The 24,443-nt window shown below is 39.6% G+C and overlaps 1 protein-coding gene across 4 annotated transcripts in view; it reads left to right on the top strand.

Moving 5' to 3' along the window:
* The first annotated feature begins 83 nt into the window (after positions 1 to 83).
* The window catches only part of CTNNB1 (catenin beta 1), a 47,086-nt gene continuing 22,726 nt past the window's right edge, over positions 84 to 24,443 (top strand). The window contains exon 1 of one of the 4 annotated variants that reach the window (XM_040246073.1): positions 84 to 331. The gene's annotated coding sequence lies outside the window, so the exon portion shown is untranslated. Of the gene's footprint in view, positions 332 to 883; positions 903 to 24,443 lie in introns of those variants that run through there. The other 3 variants (XM_040246077.1, XM_040246076.1, XM_040246074.1) reach the window with 3 other exon arrangements.

Genomic DNA, 24,443 nt, shown 5'->3' with positions numbered 1-24,443 from the left:
CGGCGGCGGCGGCGGGCGGCTCCGCGGCGCGGGGACTACTTTCCGCCGCCCGCCCGCGCCCCGCCCCTTGTCCCCGCGCGGCGGAACGCTCCGCGCTGCGCCGCTGGCGGCAGGATACAGTGAATCCTGCGCGACTTATAAGAGCTCCTTGTGCGGCGCCATTTTAAGCCTCTCGGTCTGTGGCAGCCGCGCTAGCCCGGCCCCGGGAGCGAAGAGAGAGGGGAGGCGGAGACGGAGCAAGGTCCGAGGAGCAGCTCCGGTCCCCGTCGAGCCGCCAACGCAGGCCGAGGACGGTCGGACTCCCGCCGCGGGAGGAGCCTGTTCCCCTGAGGTGCTTGGGCGCTCCTTTCCTTACCCGTCTGGGGCTGCTCCCGTTCCCGCTTCGGAGCCAAACTTCGTCGCGGGCGCGCGGTCCCGGAGGCGGCTGGGAGCCGGACCCGGCGCAGCCCGAGGCCCCGGGGTGGGGAGCGGGGAGGGGCGTGTGGGCTGGGGGCGCCGGGGAGGCGGCAGAGGCGGACCGCGCCCGGGGGGCTGAGGGCGGCGGCCGGGCCCGGTTCCGGTCGCGCGGCTCCTTCGGGGGCCCCGGGGGTGCCGCTTTCGGGGAGGGGGCGCCGCGACGGCGCGTCCGGGAGGTCGGGTGGCCAGCGGGGTGGGCGGGTGGGTGGAGGGCGCTGTGGTTTCCGTCCCGGGCTCAGGCCGCGGCTGAGTTTGGGGGAGGGACCCTGCGCCTCGGGATGCGCCGGGGCCGGGGTGGGGGGCGGGGTGGGGACGGGGGACTCCGCCTTCCCGGCCTCCGCGGGGAGTTGGGGTGCGGGCGCTGGGCCTGGGACGCCACGTGAGGTCCTATCTCCAGGTTCCTCCTTTCGTGCTTAAGGACGAATTTTTTCGAGGGTTAATAAGAGGTTAGTGATTTTTAATGGCCTGCCGGTGTGAGTGCGCTCGTTTAAATCGGAGCAACTTTTAAACCTTTGAGGATCCAAACAGTGCAGACGGTGCGATGCGCCAGGAGGATTTGCACAGATAAAAATCCATATCTTGCACCTACGTTTTCTTGTACGGTGCAGGTGAGTGAAAGCGGGCGTGCTAGGGAGGTCCTGGGAAAAATAAGGGCGAGGGCGGCTGGCTTACTGTCTCTTAGCAAGTGACCCACAGGACTCAGATTGCGACTGCTTCGAGAATTGTGTTCCTGGAGATTCTTTATTCAAATAGTTTCACGGCAACTAAACTTGATTTTGAGAGCACTTTCCAGCGGGGTGAATTTTTCCCTCGCTACGAATTGGCCCGCAGGAAATTCAAGCGTTGCAACTTCGTTCCGTGTTTTGTCTGGAGAGAGGACTTGGAATTGAGACTTTCAAAGTTCGCTTTTCACAAGCCTTCTTCTGAGTCCACTAAACTTGAAAGCTTTGCCAGTCGGGTGTAGTTGTTTGCTTCATTTTCTTTTCGGTGTTGGAGGGAGCATTGTCTCCTACTTTGTATCTTCCAGACATCTGTGGTCTCCCCCCACCCCCACCCCGGGTTTGTGAGTGGTGGATGAAGGGAGACTGGTCTGCTGGTATGCAGAGGTCGGCAAAAGGAAATCGAGGAGTGGTTTTAGTGAAACGAGAGCTTTGTGTCGTGAATAGTGGTGGCTTAGACTAGACAGCAGCTTGAAGAGACGGCTCGCCTTTGATAAAGTCTGAGCTGCTGTTTTTCAGATGGCTAAGTTATAAGTATTTTGTCTGGAACTTGGGAAGCCGTTTCATTCTGTCTCTTGGTGTACATTCAGTACCTTCGGCTATCTTCCTCTTAACGTGTTTCCTTAAGAGACACTGGACATAGCTTGACTCTTTTGTTTCTGTTTCTGTTTAATATCTGCTTAGATTAGTGACAGACTTTTGTTTGGGAGGCAATTTTTTCAGTCTGCTACATTTATTTTATTTTTACATTCAAGCGCACAAATCTCTGACTTTAACAAAAAAGGTGCCATTAATGTTTGCGAATATCTTTTCACGAAATTTGATTAATTTGCGTCCAGTATTCATCACTTTGACCTAGTCTTTGTTCTGAAGGCCATGTACAAGGCCCTAAAGTGATTGCAACAGTAACTTGAAAAACTTCCAGGAGACTATTCTATAGGATTAAAGGAATGCTGAGGCTATTCAAGTCTGAAGTCCTTGAGGGAGAAATTAAAAAACTGTGCTACAAAGTTTAGTATAGCATGTAACTTAGAGTCCTTGCGGAGTTCTAGGCTTGAGATTTTCCCAGAAGCTAGAGCAGTCATGTAAAATTGCTTTCAAGAAAAACCAAATTTTAAAAAGTGACTTAAAAAAAGTAAAACATTTAGTAGTGTTCAAGTGTCAGTGTCCAGCAGTTTTCTTTTGAAACATGTCCTTTATCAAGATAATTATGTAGATTCCAATATTAATACTGAAACCAGATTGAGCTTCTTACTGTTGCTAATGATAAATGGAATAGAATTATCCATATAAATGAAGTTGTATATTTTTCTTTTCATATACACTTCCCTCCTCCACTCCCCAAATAGGAAGAGAAAACTTGAAGTAGGCTAATTTCTCTAAGAGTGTTTTGAAGAGAAAACTTGAAGTAGGCTAATTTCTCTAAGAGTGTTTTGAGATTTAGTTCTTGGGAAAGCTATATGCAGACAGCCTGTTTCATTGTTGGAAGGAGTGGAAGGAAGAGCATAAGTATTGTTGCAACTAGGGACATGGAGAATTCAAAAATTTGAATCTCACTCTTTTATACTTATAAGTAGCAGTGAAATTAAAATCCCAGAGATAGGTTGTTTGTAGTATCTTCAGCCAAATGAAACTTTTGTGTTATTGAAATGAAACACAGCATCCAATTATAATGAGATTTTGTTTCTCTTTTATGGTTTACTAGTTGCTGATAATAACTGCAGAGGAGTAGGTGGTAAATTTTAAGTAGGTACTTTGAGCTTGGTTGGAAGCATGCTTGATTGCCAGCCCAGGGCAGAAAGGATGAATGCTTTTAGAGCAGGACAAACTTGTAATAAAAAGTATTAACAACTCTTTCGTGCTGCATGTTGACTTGTGACTTTGCTTGTGAAAACACTAGTTGCATTGACTTAGTTGTATTTTGTATTCTTATAGCTCTCTTTTTGTTGGGAATACGGTATCTTTTGTTGAAACAGTTTTAGTAAAAGCATTTTTATATCTTAAAAGTAAGTAGTAAAACAGACTAGTAGCTACTTCTGGTTACTCCAGAGCTTGTATCTTTTGCCTCTTGGACCCTCATTGAGAGAAAACTGAGTTGCAAAATCAGTCTTCATTCTTTTAACAGATTATTGTTTATGTAATACTGTTCTAATTGTGCCTTGATAGATAACTAGGCTAATGGGCTAAAATAAATATATACTTTGTAAGTTCCAGGAAAGGAAAATATGTGATTTGTATTGCTTGAAAATGAGTAGGAGTTATCTTGTGTAGTTCTTGATCACTTAAACTCTGGAGAAAGTTCTTTATTTCCTCTGCTTACTTAAGAATGCTGCTTTTGTGTTGTATGCAAGTCTGAGCTTGACCAGGTTTGAAATCTAGATACTTCTGTTGAGGCCTGAACCCTGTATCCCTGAAGCATGTATTTAAATCTGCTCCCTAAGAAAAAGAAGCTCTTACAGAAGAATCAGTTGTGTTAGGAACCCTTTTTAGAGATTAACTATCTTGCTGTTTGTGAGCATCTTTTCTTTTAAAAGATACTGTTCTCCAGCCTCAAAGTCTCCTCCAGCCTGACGCAGCTGAGCAGGCTTCCATTGCATGCTTTGGCCACACTGAGTGCCCTCCAGTGGATATAATCTAATGCTGGCGATTTTTTTCCCCCCATAAAATTTGTGTGAAATATATTTATGAATAGTTTTGATGAGAAAGCGTCAAGAATACTTTTGAATTCTAGAATAGGTTGTTCATATTATTATTGCTAGTTAAAAGATTGACTTTAGAACATGTCATCTCAGCCATTATTTGCAGGAGAAAGGTCAAAGTTAAATCAGGAGTTAAATTCTGTCACTTTTTGTAGGAAGTTCTGCTTAAATATAATTATAAACCAAAATCTTAGTCTAAACATCCTAGTATCTGGGCTTCCCTGATGGCTCAGATGGTAAAGAACCCACCTGCAGTGCAGGAGACCCAGGTTCAGTCCTTGGGTTGGAGAATCCCATGGACAGAGGAGCCTAGTGCGCTACAACCCATAGGGTCAAAAACAGTCAGACACGACTGAGCGACCACACTTACACCTAGATCCTAAAATTGAGCCATATTAATGAATTCTAGAAATGAAGATTCTCAGATAAAGTTAACAAAAAAGTGAATTATCAATTTGTCTAAAATTTCTTATACAATAAAACTGAAGTAAGTCTTCAACTTGGTTATATTTTCAAGGAATATTATGTCTGTTAAGAACTGGTTATCAACAAAGCTGGTTGAGTCAACTTATGTGAACTCCAGAGTATAATGCCTAGTGACTACAGGCATTTGTGTAGAGTATACATTTGTATGGTGCTTTGATGCACTATTCCCATATTTTGACCTTTAAATTCTTCAATAAAAACTCTTTCTCCACACTCCTATGTTACAGTTCTTGCTGTTTCTGTTAGTAGCATAATTTTATGCAAATGCTTATTTCAAATCAGATTCTAATTAATAACTGGAATAAAACCCATTTAAAAATAGCTTTTAGGAGTCAAATGGTCATTTTTATGGAAAATGCTCAGCTTAGAAAAAATGTTTTTACCTTTGTATGTTTTCCATAAATAGGTGGTTGAAATGAAGTTTAAAAGTTAATTGATTGAGTAGGGAGGGAAAATGACCGTATCACTTACTGCTCCATTTTGCTCTGAAATTTAGTATAATTTTGTGGAAACATTGATAATGATTTTCGACTATTTAAGAAATGTATTATTGCTTCCCTGGTGGCTCAGAGGTTAAAGTGTCTGCCTCCAATGCTGGAAACCCAGGTTCAGTCCCTGGGTCGGGAAGATCCCCTGGAGAAGGAAATGGCAACCCACTCCAGTATTCTTGCCTGGAGAATCCCATGGACAGAGGAGCTTGGTAGGCCACAGTCCATGGGGTCACAAAGAGTCGAGCACGACTGAGTGACTTCACTTCACTTTTTAAAAACATAAGGCAAGAATGCCTCAGCTGTTTTATATTTCAGAATGGGTTGTTATCCTTCATAAAGGATCATGTATGGAATAAGTAATATCCAAGTCCGTAACTATTATTTTCATCATTTACTGCCTCAAGGTCAAATAGCTTGTGTTCCAGTTTCAAAGATTTTTATGAGAAGAGAGTAGATTTGAAAGTTATCTTGAAAACTGTGTACATCTTAAAAAAAAAAAGAATTCTGCCTATTAGGGACCTAATTTATCTCTTAAAATTGGCCACTTGTCTTCATGCAACAATTTGACAAACAATATAGGTGACTAAGATCTCTGTCAGAAACCACATAGGATTGATCTTGCATCCCAGTGGGAGTAGCTGCTTAGTATCTCCAAGGAGGTATGGGCTCACGGGGCCCCTGTGAACTACAATGAATTGAGAGAACATATGTCCCACATAAGCCAATCTTCAGCTGCAGCCATTGTGTGGAAAGCAGTTTAGGTTTCCACAGCATCTGAATTTTTTCTTTCTTCTAAGAGAAGCAGGAAATCTGGATTAACGTGCATCTCATGATTTGCACCAATGGGGCTTGGTGGCTCGGCGGTAAAGAATCTGCCTGTGATGCAGGAGCTGCACAAGCTGTGGGTTTGATCCCTGAGTTGGGAAGATCCCCCAGAGAAAAAATGGCGACCTACTCCATTATTCTTGCCTGGAGAATCCCATGGACAGAGGAACCTGGTTGGCTAAAGTCCATAGGGTCACAAAGAGTTGGACACTACTGAAGCAATGTAGCACACGCATGATTTGTACATGTTGGTAGGTGAAATTCATGTTTTAAGACATTGTAACACAAATTAAATACACCTGTTGGCAGGATCTGCCAGTTTGTGACATCTGCAGTAAACCATTTGGAGTACAGTGTTGTTTTTTTTTTTTTTTTAATGATGATGATTCTATTAAGTGACTGAAGGTAGTACAATTCTGTATCTATGTCTCTATATATACATATTGACACAACTGAGTAACATTTTTACTATCATAACTTAGTAAATAAGATTTGATAAACCATTAGGTTCATATTTGGTATTTTAGGAATGCCTTGTATCAATTGACTATATAAACAGATTAGGAACTTAAAGCAGGTTTATATCATTAACTGTGAAACCTGGGAAACCTGCACTTAAAAAGCTTAAGAATTAAGATGGATTGGATCAAGGAAAAAGAGGAGAAAGAACAAACTTGTTCATCACTTGATCATCTTAAGTATAGTTTTTAAAGTGTTTTCTTAAAAGAGGTCTTAAAACTTAACATTGAAGGTGCTTAAAATGCTGGACAAATTCTGGCTGTGCATACACAATCATATCAGCCTGAAGTTTTATTGATGTCTTTAAATCACATCCTGGTTTTCAGCTAAAGTCTGCATTTCTGTGATAATCTATTTATCAGACTAGATTTAAAACTGAAAAGCAAAGTTTAGATAATGAAAAATTAACTGAATGTTAGTGGGTTTTTTTTTTTTTTTTTTAAGTAATGGCTTACTCCTATTTGGTCAGAATATATTTTAAAATTTTTTATGAGTATAGTTGCTGTACAATGTTGTGTTAGTTTCTGTTGTACCGTGGAGTCAATCAGCCATACGTACACATATATCCCCTCTGTTTTTGGATTTCCTTCCTATTTAGGTCACCACAGAGCAGTAAGTAGAGCTCCCTGTGCTGTATAGTCTGTTCTCATTAGTTATCCCTCCAAACATAGTAGTATTAGCTATTTTATACATAGTAGGAGAAGGCAGTGGCACCCCACTCCAGTACTCTTGCCTGGAAAATCCCATGGACGGAGGAGCCTGGTGGGCTGCCGTCTGTGGGGTTGCACAGAGTCGGACACGACTGAAGCGACTTAGCAGCAGCAGTAGCAGTGCAGTCCCAATCTCCCAATCCATTCCATCCCCTGGTCAGAATAAGTTTAGGCCGGCAGTCAAATAGATATTGGTAAAGTCTTTTGCTGCTAGGGCAAGTTTCATTTCCAGAGTTTGAAAAGTTGTATATTTAGTCTTTAGATTACATGTTTAAGTGGCCTACTATATCTGTACTGAAAATACAAACCATAAGCCAACATTGGTTTTAAAAAGTATCATCTGAAAATAGTGCTGCTGACTGCAGTTGTGTTTATATGATATGGTGTAGAATGCAAACCAAACTGAGTGGTGGACTTTTCAGAACACGTTTGTCCCAAGGTGCTCACCCTTGGCCTGTACCACAATCCCCATTGTAAAGTTTCTTTGTAGAAGTCCAGAAAATCCCGGCCTCTGATTTCTTTTGAACTTGTTGAAAAGCCCCCCCAGCCTCCAAATAGTTTGAAAAGTGTGTTATATGGATGGATGCTGTTAAAGTGAAGCTGCTTCATAGCAATGCCAATTTGCTCCCCTGTTTACTTCCATCTGTTTCTTCATTAATATTCCTGTTGTTTTACTTGTAATTTCATACCTCTTATGTTGCTGGACTGGTTTTCCTTTTAACTGATTTAACAGGTGTGTTAGTTAAAAAATCTGGGGGTTGGGGAGATATTTTTAACCTGTTTAATTTGAAGTTAATCAGTCCACATGGCACATAGGTGATGGCTGTAGTAAATGTTCTTTCATGCTGGAGCTGATCTGACTTGGAAGTAAAAGAGGTGCACGTGCTACAGGGTGGCTGCCAAGTTTCTCTGAACAGGTTTATGATGACTGAAATACTTGTATGTGTTTATACATACTTTATTGTACATTATCTGTATAGAAATGTGAGAAGTTAGATTTACTGCAAACTTTCTTAAATGCAGTTTGAAGATGATCTTAATGATTCTAATTTGCTTCATGAAGGGGTGGCTCCCCTCAACCCCGAAGTATAACTCAGTGGTTTGCAGATAAGGGTGTAGAGAGTGAGTATGTCTTTGGAGTTATCTGTGTATTAGATGAATGACACATGTATACAGGAGGAACATGGGTTTCTTGGAAATATTTCTTAATCCAGTTAACTCTGGATGTTTCTAAGTAGTATCCTTTCTCGTGTAGAAGTACCTAGGTAGACACTTAGAATCTTTCCTGAGCCACTGAAAGAATGTAGCAATGTCAAACATTACTTTATATTCAACAGTTCATTTCGATACAAAGTGCAAGTCTCTCAGTCCTGTCGGACTCTTTGCGACCCGGTGGACTGTGCAGTCTATGGAATTCTCCAGGCCAGAATACTGGGTGGGTAGCCTTTCCCTTCCAGGGGATCTTCCCAACCCAGGAATTGAACCCAGATTTCCCGCATTGCAGGTGGATTCTTTACCAGCTGAGCCACAAGGAAAAGTAGACAATAAATGTTACATAGGGAACATAGTAAGCTGATGTACCACTCTCTAGATTCATTCATAAATTTAGTCTTTCTGGTACTTCACTTTATTTTAAAGTTTCATTTAAAGTTCGTTTGGTTGGAAAAGCCACATGATATGAAATGAGGTTTATATTGTTCTGACTTTTAGTTACAAATGTCCTCTGTGATCCATTTACAAGGTAAAATTCATGTTATATATGATAGTTGTCCTCTAGGTCACTATTTTCTGCCTTAATTCTGCTGTCATTTTTTCATTGGTCCTAAATCAGAGTGCCAGCCAGTCTATTCCCCATAGAAAGAAAAGAGGCTAGATTAAGAGATGAGAAGTCTGGGAGTCATTCATAAGGCAGAGTAATGATAAGTAAAATACTGAAATTAGATATTCTCTTTTGTAAGAATACCTACCATTCTTGACTCATGCTTGAAGAATGCCCGGACTGTATGCTGAAGGGCCTTAGGCTTCCCCTTATTGCCATTATACACCAGATCATATTACATTTCTCCTCAAAGTGCGAAGACAGGAAGACTGTTTAACCTTTTCTTTGCTCCTCAAACTAACCCCCGTTCCCCCATGAGAAACTAAGCAGGAGTTCCTTCACCTTATCAGTCTGCATGGAGGGTCCATCTTTATAATGAAGCATTATGTTCTAGTCAGAGGCCAGTCCTGACACGACTTTTGTAGGACTTAGTTCCTTTAGTTATGCCTCTGTTGTGTGTATTACTCTTATCTTCCCAGATTTGGATCCCATTGCTGTTTTGGCTCTCTATTTCCCACATTTTATCATCTCTTGAAATCCATTCGCTGTCCCTCTAGAACTCATAGTCTTTAGCACATCCTTTTTATTGTCAGTCTTTTCTGGGAGTGTTTACTTTTTCTTGCTCCAGCTATAACCTAGCCTCTCCCCATAACGCTACTGACCTTGCAGCTCTCTCAAGTGGTAAATGTTTCCTCTTCCTGTGCACCTTTTATTGGTGAACCAGAAGGTGGAAGAAGTGTCCTCTTTGTTCCTCGTTGTTACTTCTTGACCATTCTTTTCCAAAACTTTCAGCTTTGACTCTCATGCCATCAAATTATTACCACCTGACTTTACAAGCTAATTTTAAAATACTAAGTTGACCAAAAAGTTCATTCAGGTTTTTCTGTAAGATGTGACAGAAATACTGGAACAAATATTTTGGCCAACCCAATATATCTGGAAGAACAAAAGCTAAGAAACATTATCCTAGTATGCTATATGAAAACAGAGTTGCGTTATTACTGATCAGTAGGGAAAATGTAGGCAAAACTCTCTTACAACAAAACCCATGAACTACAAAATCTTACATAACAGTATTAATAAATTTGATTACATCATATTTAATACATCTTACTCAAAAGAAGCTATAAAGGAAATTTGAAAATAAATTATGAACTGGCATAAAATATTTGTTCTAAAAAATTATCCAGAATATTAGGTTGAACAATACAATACTGTCATTTTTAGAGGTGAGGAAATGGTCACACATTAGCAATCCATTTGGTTAAATCTAACATAAAGAATGGATGTGAGTTTGAGTGAACTCCGGGAGATGGTGATGGACAGGGAGGCCTGGCGTGCTGCAATTCATGGGGTCGCAAAGAGTTGGACATGACTGAGTGACTGAAATGAACTGAACTACCCTCGTTATCTTAGTCCATTACCAGCTTTCCTGATTCATTCCCCTACTTCCTTGAACACTTGTCTCCTGGCTCACTGTCATCTTTACTTCTGTTATAATTCTTGGTGATACCAATATTTGTGTAGACAAGTGCTACTCAAAATGTCCCATGCTCTGAGAACTGTTACAGTATGAATTGCAGTAAGTAGTTTGTGCCAGAAAGTAACTCAACTATGTCACTAAGTTCAGTGTTTAGTTCAACTGACTTTTTTTTTTGGTACCGAAATTTTTTTGATGAAAGAAGCAGTATGTTGGCTTGTATAATCTGGCACAAGCTCCATAGGGTGTTGTGGTCTAGTACTTTGAGTAACATTGATATGGAGGATGCCTCCAATATTCTGATCTCTTAGTTCCTTGATTTCCTCTCCTCCAATAACCTTATTTTTCTGTCTGATTCAGCCACCCTAATTCCAATAGCTCTTCAGTGACAGGATAACTTCACTCTGTCAAAGCTTTTCAGTATCCCTCACCCTCACTTCTACTCAGCTCTCAACAACCTTGTCCCCCCCTGACTTCATGCCCAGTGGTCCTTGGTCTCTTAGTTCATCTCTCTTTATGACCGTGTCTTTTCCCTCTCTTCTCAAACCTCCCAATACTTCCTCCCCCATATGTCTCCCTTGCTTTCTGTTTCACAAAGCATGTCGAATAATTGGAAGATTTCCTGTATGCTCTCACATCTATGACTGTGCCATTCACCTTCTGTATCATTATGACAAACTGTAGTGTTCACAGATAAGGACAACCAGCTCCCATGCCCTCTTACTCTCAAGACTATAACTCTGTCTTTCTTCCTTCTCTTGCATCCTTGATTTTTCCTTCTGTGAGTTTGCATGATCTTTGTCCCCATTTTAAAAAATCTTTTCTTCTTGTTTCCCCTTTTCATGCACCCAGTCTGCTTCTCTTTTGAATAAGACACCTCGAAACAATTGCTTGGATACACTCTCACCCCTTTTCAGCTTCTACCGATGACCACCACATTATACACCTCTGATCCTCCTCTTACTTAACCTCTCAGTAGCGCTTGGCGTAGTTGCTTGAGACATGTTTCGCTTGGCTTCTAGGCCACCACATCTGCTGGCAGGTTTTCTCCCTGCCTTACTGGTGGTTCCTCCTTACTCTTCTTTGCTTTTTCTGTTATGTCTCATGGAATGGCTGAATCTTTAGCACTTGGATCTCTCCTTTTTCATTGTTGAAATACACTCAAGTCTTATAGCTTTAAACATAGTATTTAACCTGTTTGCTGATGGCTTCCAGATTTACATCCTTAGCCTGAGTCATGATAGCCAACATTTCCCCAAACATTTTGGATGTCTTAAGAAGCATCTCAAATGTAATATATCTAAAACTGAGCTCCCAATTTTTCCTAAAGCTGCTTGTCTTAGTATGTCCTAAATGCACCTGTCTTTTTAGTTACACCAAAACCTTGCCATTCTTGACTGTCTTTCTGTCACTGTACCCTGTCTGAAAATTGTCTGTTCTCCTTCTGATATAGATGCAAAATTCAGCCATTTCTTACTATGCCGTTTCATAGCCATGCCATCCTAGGGTTACTGCAGAGGTTTTCTAGCTGGTCTTCCTGCTTACATTTGTTCCCTTTAAATGCAGTCTCAACACTGACCAGAATAATCCTTTTAAAGCAATGATCATAGAATTTTTCTGTTCAAAAACCTCCATGGGCTTATGGTCTAATTCTGTAAAAGCACACTCTCCTGTGTGTTTACACTATACTCTTTATCACCTAGTTCTTTTCTCCTGTCACTCATCAAAGAAATAAAACTGAAAGGATTTAAGAAAGGAGAGGAACCAGGGAAATAACTACAGCAGTCATGCTGGTGACGCAGGTGGCAGTGACTTCAGTCAGGGTGTAGCCTGGCACAGAGGAGCCAGAGTGGAGGCACAGGCTCCGCAAGCCCGCTTCTTCTCTAACTTCCTGTCTCCTTGCTTGCTTGTTTTTCTTTAGCCTTCAACACTGTCTAACATAATAGATATTTTACCATTTTTTTCTCCTCTTGTTTTTTCACCTCCTAGAACATAAGCTCTAGAAAGACAGGGATCATTATCTATTTCCTCACTTTTTGCTTTCTTCCCAGTGCCTAGAATCATAGTGTACACTAGTTGATTAGTGAATGTGTGTTGAGTGAATGGCTTTGAAGTCTTTTCACCTCACTTTGGATCTTTCCCAATAGCACATAAGTATATTCCATCTTTGCAGAGGTGGTTCCTTCCTGTCATTTATGGCTCCCATTAGATTGAGTTCTTCCCTGTTCACCCATTTTCACTTTACCATCTTCTTTTACTTGGTTTGTTGCACTTAATCATATTCTGAAGTAACCTGTGTTTACTTGCTGCTTTTCTCCTTTCACGATCTTATTCTGATTTGTTTGCCTGGTACTGAGAACAGTGTGTGGAAGTGCTAGATGCTAATAAATATTGGTTGAATAGGTGAATATTCTGGAATTGGATGACTTTTGTTTCTTTGCAGCTAATGCCCCTTTAATTTCTCTGCTCGCTTTCACACTCTGAAAGACATATCCTATGGATATGGTCTTCATTTTTCGTCTCCTATTTCAGTTTTTGTTTGGCTTTTATTATTAGTGAACCTCCTTTTGCTGAACTCATCGTTGGACCTCCATGTTGACCAATGAAAGGGATACTTTTTACCTTTAGTCTTGCTGGGTCACTTTAGCATTTGGTGCGTTTTTGTTTTTGAACTTGCCTTTGGAATAGCAATGTCCAGTAGAACTTCCTGTGATAATGGAAATGTTCTACATCTGTGAGGTTGATATGGTAGCCACCAGCTACGTGTGACTCTTGAGCACTTGAAATGTGGTAATGTGACTGAGCTAAATTTTAATAAAAATTTAAATAGCCGTGTGTGACTAATGGCTATTCTTTCTCACATACTCCAAGCTCAGGAAGTATCACAGCCTAGTTGCTCAATCCAAATGCCTAGGAGTCATTTTTTTTTCATCCCACCCCCAACCCCCTGTGTCGACATGTTCATTATCTACATCTCTGTCTCTGTTCCTGCTCTGCAGTAGGTTCGTCTGTTCCATTTTTCTAGGTGCCACGTATGTGTGTTAAAATACAGCATTTGTTTTTTTCTTCCTGACTTGCTTCACTCTGTATGATAGACTCCTAGGTCCATCCTCTTCTCTACAAATTTCCCAACTTTTTTCATTTTTATAGCTGAGTAATATTCTACTGTATAAATGTACCACAACTTCTTTATCCATTCATCTGTCGATGGACATTTTGGTTGTTTCCATGTCTTGGCTATTGTAAATAGCGCTGCAGCAAATGGTGGGGCACGTGTGGAATGTAATTTTTTTATTGGAATGTAATTGCTTTACAATGTTGTGTTAGTGTCTCCTGTACAGTGAAGTGAATCAGCTATACGTATAAAGATATCCCCTCAAACCCCTCATCTCATCCTTCTAGGTCATCACAGAGCTGGCGCCAAGCCAAGCTTCTTGTGCTTTCTAGCAGATTCCCACTAGCTTGCTATTTGACCAGCTTCCCTGGTAACATAGGAAGAATCTGCTTGCCAGTGTAGGAGACGTGAGTTCAATCCCCAGTTTGGAAAGAGCCCCTGGAGAAGAAAATAGCAACCCAGTCCAGTATTCTTGCCTGGGAAATGCCTTGGACAGAGGAGCCTGGTGAGCTACAGTCCATGGGGGTCACAAGGAGACATGGCTTAGCGACTGAACAGCAACATCTGTTTTACACGTGGTACTGTATGTATGTCAGTCCTAACCTCCCAATTCGTCTCACTCTCCCCTCTCATCCCTGTGTCCACACTTCCGTTCTCTTAAGTCTACAGCTCTATTCCTGCCTTGGAAATAGGTTCATCTGTACCTTTTTTGAAGATTACACACTTATGTGTTAATAATGTACAGTATTAATTTTCTGACTTCACTCTGTATGGCAGACTCTAGGTCCATCTACAGCTCTACAAATGACCCTTGCCTGCCTTCCAGTGGCTGCGTCATCTCCCACTGTAGACGTGCAACACATCTTCTTCCTCCATTAATCTGTCATTGGCCATCTGGGTTGTTCGCGTGTCCTGGCTAGTGTAAATAATGCTGCAGTGAACACTGGGGTCCGTGTGTCTTTTTTCAGGGTATATGCCCAGGAGTGGGATTGTTGAAGTCGTGTTGGTTCCATTTTTCAGTTTTTAAAGGAACCACCATACTGTTCTCCATAGTGCCTGAGTCAGTTTACACTCCCAGCAACGGTGCAGCACGGTTCCCTTTTCTCCACATCCTCTTCAGTGTTGGTAGACTTTTTGAGGATGGCCATTCTGACTGGTGTGAGGTGAATATCTTCTTGTAGTTTTGATTTGCATTTCTCTAATAATTAGTGATGTCAAGCATCTTTCCATTCACCTCTTGGCCATCTGCATGTCTTCTTTAGAGAAATGTCTATTTAGGTCTTTTGCTCATTTTTTGATTGGTTATATATCTATATATATACACACATATATGTATGTAATTTAAAATTTACAGAGCCTTTTGCTCATTTTGCCCTTGCTGGGTGTTTGTTGCCACGTCTGGATTCCTCGTTGCTGCGGCTCCTCCTGCTGGCGGAGCCTGGGCTCTAGGGCAGAGAGGCTTCCACAGCTGTGGCTCTCAGGCTCTTGAGAACAGGCTCAGCAGCTGTGACACATGGGCTTAGTTGCTTCATGGCATACGAGATACTCCTGGACTGGGGATCGGACACATGTCTCTTGCATTTACAGGCAGATTCTTTACCACTGAGCCACCAAGGAAGCCCTGTGCCTGGTTTTTTTTTTTTTTTTTTTAAATTGAGCTACATGACCAGTTTGTGTATTTTGGAGATTAATCCCTTGTCAGTTGGCTTTGTTTGTAAATATTTTCTTCCTTTCCGAGGATTGTCTTTTCATCCTGTTTGTTAGGAGTCATCTTTAGTTCCTCTCCTCTACTGCAGTCAGTCCATCAGTAGAACCTCTTTTTTCTGTCTCCAAAGTATTTCTCTAATCTAGCTACTGTTTGTGCCCAGTGCTGGTAGCCTAGCCTAAGCCACCATCTGTCACTGGACATTGCTTTACTGGTTTACATTTTTTCTTTTACCCTTTCATTTTTTTTCATTATAGCCAAGGTCAGTTTTGAAAAACTCAAATAGGATCTTGTTATTCACCTGCTTTATAACCCTTCATGGATTTCCAGTGGCATTTAGAATAAGAAATGCTTTTTTTTTTTTAAGGGCTGGAAAGCTCTGCATGGTCTGGGTACTTTCAACCTCATCTCATTGTAATCACTCTTTCCCACTACTATCAGACTACTGTGGTCTAAAAAGATAGTCCTAATGATTCTGGAATTCTGCACGTTGTTTCTGATTTCTGGAATGTCCCTGCTCTGCTCCTTATGTGCTGGCTCCTTTGCGTCTTTAGGTCTCAGCTTGCAGGCTCCCTTGAAGGCCGCCACAGAAGCGTGTGGCTGCTCTTCACGCAGAGCCTTCGCTTGTCCTAGTGCCGTTTCCACTGCCAGGATGGCTGGAAATTGAGGGTAGGGGATAGGTAGATTCAGAGTGAAGGGAGTCCCAGAGGGAAGCTTCAGAATCTGTGTGTAAACTTGTGCGTGTGGAGTGGGGGTGATTCTAAGGAACTCATTTTAAAGCAGTACACGGAACACTGAGATGTATGAGCAGAGATATCAGCTTCTACCCTCACTGTGAAGAAGAGTTTGGAGTTTGAATCCTACCAAACTAGGGGGTCTTGGTAAACACTTCATGCTTTTCGTTTGAAACCAGACAACAGTCACACTTGAGGAGTAAAGATGTTTCCCAGGATTAAGGTAATTTACCCTAAGTCTAAGGGTAAAATCTGAGATAGATTGCTTCTAATAATGTGTGAAACCAAGCTCTATAAAATTAAGATGATTTAACTGCCTTAAAGAATGTTTAAAAGAAGACTCCAGAAACCAGTTTCCACAATATATCCAATACACAATATTAGATATATAATATACAATCAGTAGTTACTAGACATGTGAAAAATTAAGGAAAAAGAAATCACCCACGATCAAGAGGAAAAAAGAATGCTGAAATAAACCAGATGTTAGAATTTGCAGACAAAAATAAGATGAGGAATGAGACCAACATACAATTTCTAACAGCTATAAATGAAATAAAATGTTTTTAAAAAGACTGTCAGTCTGGGTTAGAAAAGGACAATATCCAACTTTGTATTCAGTATATGTTGTTGTTCAGTCGCCAAGTCGTGCCTGACTCTTTGTGACCTGATGAACTGCAGCACAGTTCATAGTGAAGGCTTCCCTGTCCTTCTCTTATCTCCCTGAGTTTGTTCAAAGTCATGCCCATTAAGTCAGTGATGCCATCTCACCATCTCATTCTCTGTCGCCCCCTTCTCCTCTTGCCCTCAATCTTTCTCAGAATCAGGGTCCCCTCCGATGGCTTGGTTCTTGCCAAAGTATTGGAGCTTCAGCTTCAGCATCAGTCCTTCCAGTGAATATTCAATATATGAGGCAATTAATTAAAAGAGTCAAAAGGTAAAAGAATTAGCAAAAATATATCAAATGGTATATAAAAAACAAAAGTAACAGTATTTGTATCAAAGTCAGTTTGCTATAAGGAATTTATTTGATCTGTATGCTTTTACAGAATTTGTTATTATGTCTACATTCATTTTTATCTCTGTGGTACATTGTTTAAAAATGCTTTAGGAAACACATTTGGTATGAATATACATAATACAGTTGACTTTGAAGAACACGGGTTTGAATCACATGCATCAACTTAAAAACTTTTTTCCGCCAGTAAGTATAGTGCCTATATTTTGATTTTACAGATTTTTAATAAAATGTGAGGAAAAGTTTCTCTCAGATTAGAGATCACAATATGTGGAATTAAAAAAAAAAAGACTAGTGTTTGAATCTGTCTCATCCTTGGATGAGTCATTTATCAATTCCTATGTTTCTGAGGTGTAGAGATAACAATATTCATATTTTCCATCATGTGGAGATTGGTTCCCTAACCCCCACCTCTTAATGTTCCCAAAAATGTTCATTGAACATTTTCTGAAAGTACCAGGTGCATAACTGTTGAAAAATTAAACTAAATGATATAGAAAGTTAGTTGGAATTATTAAGACAGTAATATTCTTAACAGTCCTCTGTATAAAGATATTTATTAACTTATAATGAGAAATAAATACACACTACTGGGGGAAAAGTAAATGAAAAATAAATCATTCTGTCTGTGTTGATAGCACTAGAAATTGTTTCTAGAGAGTTAAAAAATAATTCTAGGTAACACATAATTTATGTATTATCATCACATCCTCTTCAGACACTGTCACCACTGGCCAAACATGTGGGTCTAAGAGATACATTAATAATGACCATCATTAATCAATAACAGTGGCTAACATTTTTTATAGGGGGAAGAAGAATGCATGCATATGTTGAACTGTATTTCTGTTTTAGCATGTACCTGAACTTAATGGCCTGAAATGGTTTTTCCAAAACAGATGGTCTGGATGTGGTTTTCATGTCATTTGGTCCAGTTTCATTTTTCAAAGTAACACTTATTTTTGAAGATACTTTTGGGAAAGAAGTATGTGACTACTCTTAGTAGCCCACTTAGAAACCCTTTCTGCTGCTGTTCTTCACATTTAGGTTTAATTCAAAAGTAAACTCACTTGCCCTTTGGTTTGTTCTCAGTGAAAGTAAGTAATAAACAGGGGTTGGCCAGTTATTGCCTGCCACCTCACCTGGTTTTCAGGGCCTGCGAACTAAGAATGATTTTTACACTTTTTAATGCCTAAAGATAATATCTCAGGTGATAATATCTCATGACACATGAAATTTACAAAATTCAAATTTGCACTTTCCATGAATAAAGTTTTATTGGAACCTAGCCTTGCTTGTTAGTGTGCATATTGTCTGTGGTTGCTTTCTTACTGCAGTAGCAGAGTTTAATCATTGCTACAGAGAGCTTCTGGCCTATAGAACCCTAAAGTATTCACTGTCTGGCCTTTAACAGAAAGTTTGCTGACTTCTGTTCTAGGTAAGATTGTTCACAAGTGAATCCTTCATGTTCCTAAAAGCATTAAGTCTCTTAGATTATATATAATTGTTGTTGGCTTAGAGCCTCTATTTTACATTTTAGTTGTTATCCTGCCTACTTTTAGAACATTTTTCTTACTTTTAACATATTCAGTCCATTAAGAGCGAGCTTGATCTGTGCTAAGCCTTTTAGAAACATGAGAAACTCATGGTGAAGTTCCAGGCCCTCTCAAATTTCACTTACTCAGCTTGCTTGTTTTTTTTTGTTTTGTTTTTTTTTTTAAATTTCATTTATTTGTTTTTAAAGATCAATGTGCTGGTATGGTGGGGAAGGGAAACTCTTGTAACAAGTTGGAGAAGAGGAAGGTTATGGGATCATAAAGCAGTGCATCAAATTGCTTATGGAAGCCATTGAGTACTTGCCATTAATTCCGCTGGTAGCCTGAATTTAGAGATTAACATCTGGAAATTTTCTTGAAGTAAAATCTTCCATTTTCTTAGTATAATATACTCATGTTTGATGATCCTGCATTTTTCTTGTCAGCATTTGTTCTAGGCACAGAGTCAAAGTATGGAGTATGTAGAGATGCCGTGGTTACTGTGCAAAGGTTGTAGTTCTTTAGTCTTACTTATGATACTTTTATTTAAAAATTGTTAATCCTTGCTCTTAACTGCAGCAGTAACTGTTAAAATACTAACAGTTACAACTTTGGGGGTGGGGATGGGATACATGATTTGATTGAAAAGGGATGTGACTGAGCTAAACAGACTTGAATTTGAGTGGTTTTTTTTTTTTTCTTAATAGTTTTATTTATTTATTGGTCTTCCTTGGGTCTTAGTTGAAGTGTGCAGGCTCCAGAATTCAGGCTCAGTAGTTGAGACTCATGGGCTCACTGACTTAGCTCCACAGCATGTGGGATCTTAGTGCCCCAACTAGAGATCAAACCCATGTCCCTTGCCTTGTGTGGCAGATTCTTAACCGCTGGACTGTTAGGGAAGGCCCCCGGAGTTGAGTTTTAACTGAGCAGCTTACTAGCTATACTCTTATTACTGCTGCTAGTCATTTTTTTCATCTGATGGTTGGGGGGATGTTACCTACTTTATGCGATTGCTGGGAAGAGTTCCTGGGATAACACTTGTCTCAGAACTGAAGTTGCTAGGCATTTAATTATGCTACCTAATTAAATATTTCTAGGGCAGAGTTAGATGTTTACCTGATACTATAAGGAAACACACTAAAGCTGTAAAAGATACTTCAAAGGTAATATAAATAATTTAATCAGGTATCTGACATTACTTTGTGATGAAGTTGATTTTTAGAGTATCTCCACTTTAGTAGAATAATTGAATGAAAAAACTATTAGATTAAATTACTAAAAATAGAAATTTATTGATAAAATGACATTTGCCTAAATAATTTTAAAAATTGCTATAAGTTTGATTTCCTTTTAGAAAATTTATTTTTCCTAAGACAAAAAAATAGTCTTTTAAAAAAAATTAAATTAATTTTTTTATTGAAGGACAATTGCTTTACAGAATTTTGTTGTTTTCTATCAACCTTAACATGAATCAGCCATAGGTACACATATATCCCCTTCGTTTTGAACCTCCGTCCCATCTCTCCCCCATCCCACCCTTCTAGGTTGCTACAGAGCCCCTGTTTGCGTTTCCTGAGCCATACAGCAAATTCCTGTCAGCTATCTATCTTACATATGATAATGTAAGTTTCCATGTTACGCTTCCCATACATCTCACTCACTCCTCCCCTCTCCCCATGTCCAGAAGTCTATTCTCTGTCTGTTTCTCCATTGCCGCCCTGTAAATAAATTCTTCGGTACCATTGTTCTGGATTCCATGTATGTGTGTTAGAATACGATATTTATCTTTCTCTTTATGACTCACTTCACTATAATAGGTTCTAGGTTTATCCACCTCAATAATGTCTTTTTTAAAAAACAGTTTGTGTCTTGAGGTGCTAATGATTGGCTGAGTAGTTTCCACATTTCTTTTGCAGAAAGTCCATTTTATAGATCACTTAGTTTTTATGTTTAGAAACATATACTTAAGTGTTTGGCTAACATAGTGTGCTAAATGATAGCTGTTTTGTTGGACAAATTATCATTTCTAATACCAATATATTATTTCTAAACATTTTCTTTTGCAAGTGTATGTGAGAAGTCTATCTAAAAAAAGTATATAAATAGCTTGTGTATTAGATACATGTTGTATTTTTTCTGTTTTTTTTTTTTTTAATGGCTTCATAGTAATCCTCTATCTCGCTCACCTGAAGTCTCCTAACTCTTCTCCTTGCTTTTCTTTTGCCCCTCATGATCTTTTCTTTTCCATATAGACAGCGCTACTGCTAAGTCACGTTAGTCGTGTCTGACTCTGTGTGACCCCATAGACCACAGCCCACCAGGCTCCCCCCGTCCCTGGGATTCTCCAGGCAAGAGCACTGGAGTGGGTTGCCATTTCCTTCTCCAATACATGAAAGTGAAGTCGTGTCCTACTCTTAGCGACCCCATGGACTGCCGCCTACGAGGCTCCTCCGTCCATGGGATTTTCCGGGCAAGAGTACTGGAGTGGGTCGCCAGTGCTTTCTCCGATATGCACACTAGAGTGAACTTAAAAACATCTGGAATCACAGGTGTTAGTTACTCCATTGGCTTCCCAGTGTACCTTTTATCGATCTGGCCCCTACCTCTTTTCATGATTCCGCAGGGTACCTTTCAGTGCTGTTTACTTTTTTTGCACTGGTTTTCTGCGCAGGAGTGTTCTGTCCCATCTTCACCTGGCTAGCTCCTCCTGTATTCCTGTCACTTCCTCTCTCAGCACTCATTCTTAACTAGTCACCAGCCACTCACTAGTTACTTTATTCTTACCTTGTTTATTTTCTTCACAGCAGTTCTCAGTCTTTAAATTGTTTTTATTGCTTAATTCTCCAATAGAATGCAGGCTTTCCTAGACTATGACCTTGACTCTGACTTTTATTCACTGTTATGCAATGCTAGTAACATAAAAGGTACTTAAATATTTGTTCAGTAGATGAATATACATTCTATCCAATGGATACATTATTCACTCTCTTGTTGGCGAGCATTTGGTTAATTTCCAGCTTTATGAATGCTTCACTGTGCAGACCTTTTGGCATGCTTCTGTGAATATTCTGCAGAATACATTTCTGTTATAAAGTGGTATTTTTATGTGAAAGAGTGTTTACACTTATATTTAATGAATAGTGCCAACTTACTGTCCAAAAACCTTGTGGTAGTTTAAATATATCCATATCATTATTAATCTTTTTGCTCGTAACAATCTGATAAGCAGAAAAAATGAATTTAAGCTCTTTTGCGTATATTTTTTGCTGTTTATTTTTCCTTCGGTGGTGGTTCCTGCCCTTCCTCTGCTGTATTTACTGATTTCTCCTCAGTGCTCTGTGTGTGCTATGGGTATTAGCCTGTAATCATGTTTCACTTATGGTGTTCAATATGTCATTTTAAAAAGTACTTTATGCATGGTTGTTTGGGTTTTTTTTTGGCTTGGAATTTTTTAAGTTTTTCACACAAACACACACATACACAATCCTGTCTTTACTTTTTGATTTCAGAGTTCAGAGTCATGCTTATATTGAGCTTCTTACCATAGTTTTATTTCCATGTATACCACCCTTCATATGTATACCATATTTTGTCTCATTGATTTTTTTTTTTTTTGCCTGTAAATATTTGTCTTGTGTAGATTTAATATAGCCAAGTAAGGATTTAAAAATAGTATTTTTTACAAGGAAAAAAAGTCCTTTTCTACTAGTATTATTAATCAAATAGTCCAGCTGTCTCCCACAGTTGAAGTATTGCCTTTTACATTTATTAAATTGCCACATTATGTCTGGATGTTTTCTGATTACTGTAGTTTCTTAACCATTTCTGCCCCCAATAATATACATTGTTTAATTGCTGTGGCTGTTGATTTATATTGAGTTTTAGTATCTGATAGAATTGGTTCTTTTTTATCATTATTTCAGTCTTTTTTAAAATTACCTTCATACTTCCATTTCAGATGAATTTAGGAATCATTTTCACTCCTAAAGAAATCATTATTTTGTTGGAAATACACTGACTTTATGAACTAAGAGAACAAAAAAATTCTAGTTAGGAATAAGACAGCTTTCCATTTGATTTTTATGTAGTTTTTTTATTTTTTATTGTTGCAATTATGAGTGAACTCTTTCTGTGATATGTTTTTCTGACTATCCTAAATGTATATAGAAAAATAGTTTGTATATAATTTAGTAACTTTCACTAAAAATTTAATTGAATTATGTTTTCTGTGCAGCTTTATCAGACTCTGAAATTCACTTAAAATGGGTATAAAAGTGTCTCTAGAATGTTAGCAAAGAGTGTCCTTAGTATAAAAAATTATGAGGCAGTCATTTTGTGAACTTTGAGAAACAGAATTTTCAGTTTCAGGATGTAATGCAAACAGATTTTTCCACAGATTTCACACATACCTATAATCTCTAGCCTTTTAAAATAACTTATAGCCTTGTTTAGCTTTTGTGACAGCTACCTTTGCAGGTAGATGGACATACTTATCTTATCCTCATATTTGAGACTTGAGTTTGTAAAGCTCAGCTGATTTAACAAGAGTTTCTATAAAATACTGGTTAACTGCAGCAGGCCAGGCTCCCCTGTCCTTCACTATCTTCCTGAGTTTGCTCAAACTCATGTCAGTGATGCCATCCAACTATCTCATCCTCTGTTGCCCCCTTCTTCTCTTGCCCTCAGTCTTTCCCAGCATCAGGGTCTTTCTCAGTGAGTTGGCTTTCCACATCAGGTGGCCAAGGTATTAGAGGTTCAGCTTCAGCACCAGTGCATCCAATGAGTATTCAGGGTTGATTTGCTTTAGGATTGACTGTTCTCCTTGCAGTCCAAGGGACTCTTCAAGAGTCTTCTCCAGCACCACAGTTCTAAAGCATTAGTTCTTTGGCACTCAGCCTTCTTTATGGTCCAGCTCTCACATCCATACATGCCTACTGGAAATAGCTTTGACTATGGACCTTTGTTGGCAAAGTGATTTCTCTGCTTTTTAATGCACTATGTTTGTCATAGCTTTCCCTCCAAGGAGTGAGTGTCTTATAATTTCATGGCTGCAGTCACCGTCCACAGTGATACTGGAGCCCAAGAAAATTAGGTCTGACACGGTTTCCTCTTTTTCCCCATCTATTTGCCATGAAGTGACAGGACCAGATGCTGTTATCTTAGTTTTTTGAATTTAGAGTTTCAAGCAGGCTTTTTCACTGTCCTCTTTCACCCTCATCAAGAGGCTCTTTAGTTCCTCTTCGTTCCTGCCTTTAAAGTGGTTATCATCTGCATATCTAAGGTTGTTGACATTTCTCCCAGCAATCTTGATTCCAGCTTGTGAGTCATCCAGCCCAGCATTTCGTATGATGTATTCTGCATATAAGTTAAATAAACAGTGACAATATACAGCCTTGACGTACACCTTTCCCAGTTTTTGTTCCATGTCCAGTTCTAACTGTTGCTTCTTGACTTGTATACAGCTTTCTCAGGAGGCAGGTAAGGTGGTCTGGTATTCCCATCTCTTGAAGGATATTCCAGTTTGTTTTGATCCACACAGTCAAAGGCTTTAGCATAGTCAATGAAGCAGAATTTTTTTTTTTTTTTTTTTTTGGCATTCTCTTGCTTTTTCTATGATCCATTGGATGTTGGCAGTTTGATCTCTGGTTCCTCTGCCTTTTCTAAATCTAGCTTGAACATCTGTAAATTTTTAGTTCACATACTACTGCAGCCTAGCCTGAAGGATTTTGACCATAATCTTGCTAGCATGTAAAATGAGTACAGTTATCCATAGTTTGAACATTCTTTGACATTGCTTTCCTTTGGAAACTGGAATGAGAACTGACCTTTCCCAGTTCTGTGACCACTGCTTAGTTTTCCAAATTTGCTGGCATATTGAGTGCAGCACTTTAACAGCATCATCTTTTAGGATTTGGAATAGCTTACCTGGAATTCCATCACCTCCACTAGCTTTGTTCATAGCAATGCTTCATAAGGTGCACTTGATTTCACACTCTAGGATGTCTGGCTCCAGGTGAGTGACTGCACCATCCTGATTATCTGGGTCATTAAGAGCTTTTTTGTACAGGTCTTCTGTGTATTCTTGCCACCTCTTCTTAATCTCTTCTACTTCTGTTAGGTCCTCATCGTTTT

The sequence above is a fragment of the Oryx dammah genome, unplaced genomic scaffold (genome assembly GCF_014754425.2).
Source record: "Oryx dammah isolate SB20612 unplaced genomic scaffold, SCBI_Odam_1.1 HiC_scaffold_9, whole genome shotgun sequence".
Classification (NCBI taxonomy): domain Eukaryota; kingdom Metazoa; phylum Chordata; class Mammalia; order Artiodactyla; family Bovidae; genus Oryx; species Oryx dammah.
Note: the sequence above shows the minus strand (reverse complement) of the source record. Positions and strands in the feature narration are given on the sequence as shown.